This window comes from Mastomys coucha, unplaced genomic scaffold (assembly GCF_008632895.1).
Source record: "Mastomys coucha isolate ucsf_1 unplaced genomic scaffold, UCSF_Mcou_1 pScaffold15, whole genome shotgun sequence".
Lineage (NCBI taxonomy): Eukaryota > Metazoa > Chordata > Mammalia > Rodentia > Muridae > Mastomys > Mastomys coucha.
The window spans coordinates 53,416,330-53,427,233 of record NW_022196897.1 but is presented as its reverse complement, the minus strand read 5'-3'; the positions used below and the strand labels follow the sequence as shown (position 1 = coordinate 53,427,233).

The 10,904-nt window shown below is 37.2% G+C and overlaps 1 non-coding gene across 1 annotated transcript; it reads left to right on the top strand.

Moving 5' to 3' along the window:
* Nucleotides 1-9,129: 9,129 nt before the first annotated feature.
* On the top strand, nucleotides 9,130-9,277 carry LOC116092756. Its single transcript, XR_004119469.1, has one exon. It is a non-coding gene; the product is annotated as a small nucleolar RNA SNORA48 (small nucleolar RNA).
* Nucleotides 9,278-10,904: the final 1,627 nt, after the last annotated feature.

The window sequence follows — 10,904 nt, the reverse complement described above, 5'->3', positions numbered from 1 at the left end:
AAGAAACCCTGGTCCGTGGTATGCATACATCACAGGATGTCTGTGTTTATGACAAATCTTATCACCATGTCACATCAAAATGAATGTGGTGGAATTCTTTGCTGACAGTATTCCAGTAGATGTTTAGATCAGCCAGTAGGCTGCTCCAGCTTCTGGATTTTTATTCATGTTAACCTAGAAGAGTATTTCAATGATGTTTGTTGTTTCATAGAAATTTGGGGTATTTTTTCTAGATAGTTCAATAGAAATTTTTATTGGGATTATAGAAGTAATAACATTGAATTTGTAGATAACTTTTGATAATGTGGATATTTTAATAGTCCCTTAAATGGGAATATAATTTTTAAATAATTACTAAATTATAATTCTTTAAATCCATACACATATATTTTCATCTATTATGTCACATACTCTATAATAAAATGTTTCAGCAGTATTGGATAGTTTATGGTATATGGATAGCTTAGCACTTTGGATAAATTCACATTTACATATTTTATGTCACTGTAAATGGAATTGAACTCTTTATTAACTTTTTCAGACAAGTTGTCATTATTGTAAAGAAAAGCAGTTATTTTGTGGATTTTTTGTTCAAAAATATTTAGAATACAATTATTTACAATAGATAAATATATAGTGATTTAAATGTCATCAGCTGATAGATGGATGAGTATAATGAGTTATTTTCATACAACGAGAATTATTTATCTACAAAAGTGTCTGAAGTAGCAACATATAGTGCAACATTAAGACAGGTGGCTAAATAAAAAAAGCCTCACATAAACAATACATATTGTATTATTTCATTTATAGAAATGTTCTGGATCAGAATATCTGCAGTCTGAAAATGCTGAAGTAGTAGCTAGGGACTCTACAGAGAAGAGAAAGGGGAATGGCTGGGTGTGGCAATGTGTTACCTTCAAAGTGATGAAATCATCTGTAACTAAACACTGATGACTACTCAACAATGCTGTAAATATGCTAACATTTTCTTAACTAAGTATTTTAACATCAATCTATATGAAATGTGATTTGTTTCATAAGACACATAAATACAGTGACTTTATTTTCAAAGAGTATGATATTATAATTAAAATAATGTTCTTCTAACTCACCCTGCTTTAACAAATAAAAAATGTTTTGCTGTAGTAGTTGAAATTATTCACTAAAATCACACAGTTACATGAAGAACCTTTTTAATATTTCCTGTAGCCTTGCATTGCTTTTACAATTGCTTTCCGTATCATTGAACAAAAGACAAGGAAACTTCCTCGATTCCTCTGGCTTGGGGTAGGATTTTTTAATGATATTTTGATTTTATTTAAATGCTAAATTTTAAAAAATGCTCTTTGATCCCCCTTTACTTAACAGACTACAAAATCTACAACAAGCATCTGGAATTGTATTGTGATAGTATATTCAGTTGTCATGTTTTCACAAACAGAGATATTGCTATTTCTTTTATCATTTTCATGTCTATTTTTCCTGTCTATCTAGATGTCTCAGTTATATGATAAATAAGATTGTGAAAAATTATACTCCTTTTTTTTGTCATTCCAGGTAATTTAATAAAATACTTTCAACATTTTATCATTAAATGTGTATTGACTGTAAGTTTATCACATATGATATTTATTGCATTTCCATATATTTCATATTTATAGAGGTTTTTTATCATAAAAGGGTGTTGAATTTTGTCAAATGCATTTTCTATAATTATTGAGTTAAGGTAATTATATATTTTTTTTAAATTTTGGTCTTTTGTTGTGGTGTATCATACAGATAAAGTTACATATGCTGATTCAACATCGATTTTCCATGATAAATCCAACATGATTGAATGGATGACCATTCTAAGGTTGCTGATATTTCAATGATGAATTTGCGTTCATGTTAATTGCAGACAATGATGTAAATTTTTCTTTTGTTCTACAATGTCTGAATTTTATATCAGAAAATATTGGCATAAAAATAAATTTGGTAATATTCCCTGTACATAAATTTTTTGAAAGAGTTTACAATGGGTTGTTACTACTTTTTAATTGTAGAATGCCACCATGGAGTCATTTTTTCTGAACTTGATATATCAAAATATATGCTGGACAGAATCAATAGAGTCCATATCAACAAACCTGCTCTCATTTTTCTCATTCAGAATCACATTTTTTTTGAGATTTATTTTTAATGGTTTGTTTTGTTTTATTTTTAAAATGGTTTCCTTTTATTGAAAAATACATGTTTCACATAATATAGCCTCATTATGGCTTTCCTTCTCTCTACTCCTCTCATTTCCTCTCCACTTCCCCAGCCATCTGAATCCTCGTCCTTTCTGTCTCACTTAGAAAACAAAGAGTCTTCTAAAGAACTATATGATACTATACTATAAATTAAACACAAATGAATAGATCAGTGTTGGACAGGACAAATTGACAGAGCTAAGCACTCAAAAGAAGCCTCAAGAATCATATACCAACTCTTTTACACACAGTTATGAGTTCCATAACAATACTAAACTACCAGCTACTGTATGCACACAGAGGATGGTACAAACTATATAGGCCTTGTGTATGCTGACTCCAAATCTGAGGTCATAGGAGCTTTGACTGCATTGATTTAGAGGGCCTTGTTTTATTGGTGCCCTCCATTCCCTCTGGCTCTTCCACTTTTCTACTGGATTTTAAATGGATTTAAACAGGCACAAAATAAACAAACAAACAAACAAACCTATGAAAAATAAACTTTCTCACCTCAAAAGCTGCTATCCAGAAAAGGCAACAGTCCTCAAAGAAAGTGATATAAAAATATTTCAATCTTAATTACTAATGGAATTACATATCGTACGATTGCTGTGTTGAAAGCACATTGAACTTGGCCCAGCTGTTGACCACATCATAAACATCTACATGTGATTAAGGTGAAAATATTTTTGACAACTTTTACACCAATTCCTTTTCTTCTTTCCCTTCAACTTCCAATTACGTGAATCCTGTCCTGAGAAAATCATTTCCTTAGTACCAAAGCCAGGATGGACTACTTGGACAATTTATTTTCATGAGTATTAAGTCTTATTGCTTTCAAAGCACCAACCTAGCAGAACCAGAGAGGGACTGCTTCTCAGATGGTTACCATGCTGCTAGAGAGGGAGAGAGGCTGCCTCTAGAAGACATACAGTTACAATGTATCAATGAGACATACAGTTACAATGAATCAATGATTTTTGTGTTCAATGCCTCTTGGGAGATATTGCTTGCCCAGAAAACTGTTGATTTTCTAACCCAACCCCAGGTATTCATAAGCCTGCTTTTGAGTTGTTGGTAAGAGGAAACTAAGAGACTCTCACACAATATAGGCTATTTCTCTTGCCCATTGTTACCTCCAAAAAGTTGAAGATATGTTCCTTTTGCTGAAGATAGCAACCACTTATAGCAGACAATGGAGCTGGACCTGACCCAAAGTCACTCCCTGAGGACTAGCTTTTGTAATGTTAGAATTGATATCCATGCTCCCAAGGGAGAAAGGCAACCAACATTTTTACCTAGTTGTGATGCCTATGAACCACAATAATGACAAGCATGGGGAGGTATTCCTAAAAGTTTAATAACACGTCTGGCTCAGGAATAAATTATTTTAAAACAAAAAAAAAGTTTAATAACAGCACTTATGTCTCAAAGATATCCAACAGCAGTCTGATTGAATTTAGGGGTTGCTCAACAGGAAGATAATCATCCAACCTCCCATGGCTAGTGTGGTTATGAATCTTAGAGGAGAAACCACTACTGCTGCCTTCCTAAACTACCCCCAACTGCATTATAAATACTTATCTCTATATTCACAGAGATGTACAGCTCTATATCTCATCAAAGACTCTTCTTTCTACATTAAAAAAAGGACCTTTACAGAAAGCTACACCTGGCCAAAATGCAGAGAACAACATTTCACTGCCCCAGTAGATACATCTAGCAAACAGCTTCTAAGGCTCATGGACCATTGCAGAAGAAGGGATAGGATGTCTAAAAGAGCCACAGGACCAAATCTGCTGTGAAATTGTTTTCTAGATATTATAATGAAGCTGCACCCATGAAATCTCAATAATCTGTCCATCCAAAAAGAATCTGAACAATCACAGTATCAATTACCATGTCAACATGAATGGGAGAAATACCACAGGGTCTCAACCTTAGATAAATACCTATAGGTATTTAAGAACTGCTGAGGGAGCAGTATTACTCTTTGCCAGATTTGAGCCAAATAATATTATACTAAGTCATCATATGAATACAAGTAATACTATATAAACTCAGTAAGTTGTATTTACATATTTAGTTGAATAAATATTATTCAAAGTTTAGAAAATAATTAAAATAAAACTTTCAAGTTAAAATGGACCTGAACAGAATTCTTATTAGAAGATAAATTGCTAAGAAATACCTCAAAGTATTCATCATTCTTAACAATTGGGGAAATGAAAATTAAAACAACATTGATATTTCACCTTGCTCCAATCAGAATGACTGAGATAAACAAAGCAAGGGAGAACAAAAGCTGGCTGGAGAGGATGTGGGGAAAAATGAGTGCTCATTCAGTTGATGGCATTGAAAACTGGCATGGCAGATCTGAAAATTAGGTTGGAAATTCAATCTACCATAGCCACAGCTATATCACCACTTGTCATGATGCCCAAGGACTAGACATCCTATCCCAAAGATTTTTTTAATATTTGTTTTGTTTGTTTGTTTGATTGGTTTGGTTTGGTTTGTTAGTTATGATTAAGACAGGGGTTTACTCTGTAGTTTAAGTTGGCCTGGAGCATAATACACAGCCAAGATTGGCCTTGAACTCAAGGTTGTTTCCCTACATCTATTTTCCATGTGTCAGGATTAAAGGCATGAGAGGCACTGTCTACCCCTGCAATACAGTCTCTTAAAAACTGAGTACATTAATATCATTTTGTATCCATATGTGAAAGAGCTACCAAGATTATCAAATAATCAATATTATTTGATCTTTCAATCATGCTTCATAGTTCAGGTCCAGAAACTTATTTGTTCTTTCAACTGAGTGATATGTTTTCATATCTTAGGACAAGGAACGTTTCTCAGCAGGGATGCTAGTATAATTAAAAGAGATATATTGTTTTAAGTCACAGGAAGTGAGAAAGATTTATCTCTAAAAGGCTGTATTTCTTCTTTAGTTAATTATTAAATATATTATAATGTCTTCATCTCACTTTTTGCTGAAGAAAGCTCTGGGTTTAGTAAATTCATGCAAAGATTCTATTGGAATGTCCCCCAAGTACATTAAGCCAGTGTGGCTCTCCACCACAGCAGCATTTGATGCACACAGAAATTGCCTCATACATGATTTATGATTATAAACAGGTGGCCATTTCATGCTCTCTTCACTTAATGCTATTCCCAAATACACTCTGAGGGAAGTAACTGGATACCTTCATTATCTATTGATCTACGCAGGAAGAGATTGTGATGAAAAGCTTTGCAAGGAAGGTATTGATTTTATGTGCATTAGCTTGAGTTGACCTGCATTCTTTTCTGCAAAAAGCTTCCATATATTGTAGGAGTAATCAAAAATACAACAAAAAACAGAGATGGGAAACATTTTGAAGTCTCGAGAATCAAAATCCAGAGTAATATTTCAGAGAAAGTAAGAAACCAAAGCTTCTAACATAAACCTACCTTATAATTGGGTAAGTGGTTTTCGAGCAGGATCCAGTCCTGATGTGTGTCTAATGAAACAGCTTGAAGGCTATGAATCCATTCTCAGCTATTTTCTTAACACCAAGGACAAGAAGCATCAATTGACTCCAAGTGCCTTCCTGGAATAAATATCGTGAGTTTTCAGCATGATTACATTATCTTTTTATTATGTAAGAACAAAATAGAGAGCACTACTTTCCCCATCAGAGACTATGTATTAGATTTCAAATATCACATCCTTTGTAGATACACCTCAACCAGCCAAGGATATCGGCACAATCTAGTATGAAACCAGATAGGACCATGATTAGGACATATTGTAGAGGTACAACAACACTCTTGACCGTTTACACGAATACTAAACAAGTAACAGTAATGTGGCATATCATACTATGAATTATTAAATAGCACTTACAGGTATTTGTATGTCTGACTGCAATGTTGTCTGTCTGTGTGTTTCACTTATTGTGTACTTTTGTATTTTGTATTTTGATAACAATTTTATCAATATTTCCTGAATGTGTGATTATTATTTTCTACTTAAGAGAAGATAACCTTCTATTAATCCTAGTCCTACATTGTTGAAGAGTTTTCTATAATTATTCTGCTAGAGTCATATTCTCCACTTCTTAGTTATTTTTATTTTCTGCTCCTCTTTTGTTTAATGCATAATCAATAAATATACTGATGTGAAAAGAAAACATCTCAGCTGTCATAGTGCAGAGCATAGTAACTGGGGATCTGTTTGTTTATTTAATGATGAGGTTTGAGACTTTGATACCATTTTTAAAGAATAACTATAATAGACACTACTATCTCATAAGACAAAGGAATAAAAGTGCATGGAAGACATTATGTTTAGAGATTAAGCATTAGACCATACAAGAATATGAAATGACAAAAGTGAGCTGAACATAACTTAAGATTCTCTGTCCTGCATTAAATACTACTATAGATTTGACTTAAATACTATTCTACATATTTTATAACATGTCACAAAGGAAAGATCTACAAATAACAAGATAACTTGTTGAACTTAAGGGAAAAATGAAATAAAATCATCAATAATATAAAATTCACATTGCCCAGCATTCAGTATCTTACATAATTTTGTATGTGTGCAAATTCAGCACATGCACATATTAAAGCATGGCTGAGAGACTGGCAAACCAAGTGTTTTTCTTAACATCTTTTAATCTGTCTTTAATTTAAATAATAATTATTGAATTTTTTACACATGCACATGTGTATCTATGCACGTGGGACATGAACTTACTAAAGCATGTGTGTGAGTGTCCAAAGATACATTGCAAGAGTCAGTACTATCCTTCCCCTATGTGGAACCAGAGTATTGAACTCAGAATGTTAAGTTTAGCTGCACGTACCTTTTATTCATTGAAACATCTCATAGGACTTCCCTCTTACTGTTTCTTTTTCTGAAGCTGAAGGCCATAGGTTTTGCTATACTGGTTGGCTACCCAGTGAGCACTGGGGATTCCCTTTCCCATTCTCCCCAAAGCTAAGATGACAAAGCATGCACTATGCATGTTCCTTTTTACTTGGGAGTCAGAGATTAAACTCACGTTGTCATGCTTGTGTGGCAAGCAACTTACCAACAGAGCTATCTCCTCTGTCTATGCCCAACATTTCATTAAAACTGGCATTCAATGTGGAAAAGGAATGGAAATGTTTGCCCCTTACCATAAAACTTTCAGTCAAAATATAAATGATAGAATAAGCCAATTATAACATAAAATTAGATATTATATATTATATAACTATAGGCACGAATTAGAGGTCACTGGGATATAAAAGGAAGACTAGAAAATATATTTAAATCACTGAAAATCCTAGAGATGAAAAAATTATTCAAAATGAAAAAATAAACTTCATGGCCTTCAAAGATTAGAGGCTACAAAAAGAGATCAATGATTGGGATTATAAGAAATAGAAGAAAAAGTGGAGAAGAGACATAAACACATGCACACGGGGGGAAAGTTCCTGAACAGAACAACAATAGCTTATGATCTAAGATCGAGAATTGACATATGGGACCTCATAAAATTGCAAAGCTTCTGTAAGGCAAAGGACACAGTCAATATGACAAAATGGCAACTAACACTTGGGAAAAGATCTTTACCAATCCTACATCTGATAGAGGGCTAGTATCCAATATATACAAAAAGGTTAAGAAATTAGACTCCAGACATTCAAATGACCCTAGAGCTAAACAAAGAATTCTCAACTGAGGAATACCAAATGACTGAGAAGCACCTAAAGAAATGTTCAACATCCTTAGTCATCAGAGAAATGCAAATTAAAATGAACCTTAGATCTACCTCACACCAGTCAGAATGGTTAAGATAAAAAACTCAGGTGCCAGCAGATGCTGGTGAGGATGTGGAGAAAGAAGAACACTTCTCTATTGTTGGAGAGATTGCAAGCTGGTACAACCACTCTGGAAATCAGTCTAGTGGTCCCTCAGAAAAGTGGACATAGTACTACTACCTGAGGACCCAGTGATACCACTCCTGGACATTTACCCAAAAGATGCTCCAACATGTAATAAGGACACATGCTCCACTATGTTTATTGCTGCCTTATTTATAATAGCCAGAAGCTGGAAAGAACCCAGATGTCCTTCAACAGAGGAATGGATACAGAAAATGTGGTACATTTACACAATGGAGTGCTACTCAGCTATTAAAAACAATGGATTCATGAAGTTCTTAGGTGAATGAATGGAACTACAAAATATCATGCTGAGTGAGGTAACCCAGTCACAAAAGAACACACATGGTATGCATTCACTGATAAGTGGATATTAACCCAGAAGCTTAGAATACCCAAGATGCAATTCACAGACCACAGGAAGCTCAAGAAGGAAGACCAAAGTTTGGGTTCTTCAGTCCTTCTTAGAAGGGGAAACAAAATACTCACAGGAGCAAATACAGAGACAAAGTGTGGAGCAGAGACTAAGGGATAGGTGATCCAGATACTGCCTCGCCTGGGGATCCATCCCATATACAGTCACCAAACCCAGGCACTGTTGTGGCTGCCAAGAAGCGCATCCTGACAGGAGCCTGATATAACTGTCTCCTGAGATGCTCAGCCAGAGTCTGACGAATACAGAGGAGAATGCTCACAGCCAACTATTGGACTGATCACAGGGTCTTCAATGGAGGAGTTAGAGAAAGAACTGAAGGAGCTGAAGGAGTTTGCAACAACATAGGAAGTACAACAATATCAACAACCAGAGCTCCCAGGATCTACACCACCAACCAAGGAGTACACATGGAGGAACCCATGGCTCCAGCTGTATATGTAGCAGAGGATGGAATATTGGCCAATAAAATGATTTTTCTTATAGTTCTTTTGTCTAATTTAGCTTTTAGAATAAAAAACAAGTGAGTAATCCTTCTGGCAATGGGCAAGTAGACATCTTTTTTTGGTGTGGTGTTGTTTTTATATCAGTCAGGGTCAGAGAACATGGCAGTCCTTTGGTCATCCTAGCTTGGTGCCTGGTTTGGTGGCCCAAGCTGTTTTATGCCTAGGATACATAAAAATGAAATAAAATCCAGGCAGTGTATTGCAGGATGAAGACAGAGACTAGTGTTCCAGCAAGCCTCTAGGTGCAGGTAGCAAAAGGCAACAACAGACTTGCCCTGAACCACAGCAAGAGGGGGCCATAGATAAACAGAGCCCTGCCTACCACCACACTGTACAGATGGAAGGAGGAAAGCAGACAGAGTCCTACAGACCACCTTGCCACCCACAGACCTGCTCTCCTACACAATGGTACAGGCAAACGGTAAATGCTTGCTGGCTTGCAGCACAGAGGGATGGTGTCACCCAGAGACCTACCAGCCACATGGTCAGCCTGCAGTAGGAGCCACCACAATATATGAGTCTGTGGTGGTCAGATGGGACAGAAAGAGAAGTGGAGCAGCTTGAGCATTATGAAGAAAGATAAAACTAAAGAATCAAGGGTGGAGAGGAGTAGCCTGTTGTGAATTACCAGTCCTACCACCCGGGTCAGTGGTGAGATCCCAGCCTGATCTGCCAATGAGGGCAATGTCTGGGTCCAAGGCTATGCAGAGGCAGGCATTGGTGTTGATATCCAAGGTAATATGAATTGCCATTAGAGAACAAGGGGCTGTCCCTCACCTGGGACCACGTGCATGTCCAGGAGCTGTATGGGAGAGCTGACCCTACCACTCATCTGCCACAAGGCAGCATGGGTACAGATGAAATGCCCCCTATCCCTTTCCACCTCTGGCAGTCAGGAAAGCTGCCCTGGGTCATGAGTGGGGAGAGCTGGTCCTGCCCCAACCCTTAGCTGTAGTACTAAGGAGCCCTGTACCTCTCCTTGGTAACACAGTAGGACTAGTCATCATCAACAGGGTGGGGATGAGCCTGCCCCCAGGCAAAGAGCTAGCCTTGCTATCATCTACTGAAGTGGCATGGGTGTGTAGGTGATGCCCCCCTGTCCCTGTCCCCCTGGCCACTTGTAGTAGGTGGGAGAACTGGCTGTGACACCTAGGAGAGTGGGCCCTGTGCCTCACCTGAGCAGCACAGTGGAGATGGCCCAGCCCTGGAAGGTTGTAGCAACTGAGAGTGTGGGCCCTATGCCTTGACTGGGCAGCACAGTAGAGATGGCTCTGGAGGCATGGGTGTGGGTGAGCCTGCCCAAGGGCATGAGAGCAGTAGAGTTGACCCTGCCTCCTGAGGATTAAGGCCTAGCTGGAGCAGTGCTGGAGAATTAGCCCTGGTGTTGTGGATAAAGGGAAGCTGGCATACTTACCAACTTGGCTGCCACCCAGGCCCAGATCCAAGGCTCTGAATTGCCCCACCCCCAAATCTTTATCGCCTGCAAAGTGTTGGAACCCATGAAATGGCTGGTTCTGCTGATCCAAAGCTGTAGGATCTCCATGACACAGAGCAGCAATGGGATGACCTGGAGGAGTCCTGGTGAGGATCCAATATTGATTGTGACACAGAGGCTGGAGGGAGACCTTTAACCAGACCAATGAGTCACTTGCAATGAACATTTCCAAATGAAGATGTGTGGACAGATGGATATACTGTAGGAAGCACTGTGATATATACTACAGCTTCCAATATGAAATGTTTTCTATGCTGTGTGTGTGTATGTGTGTGTGTGTGTGTGTGTGTGTGTGTGTGTGTGTG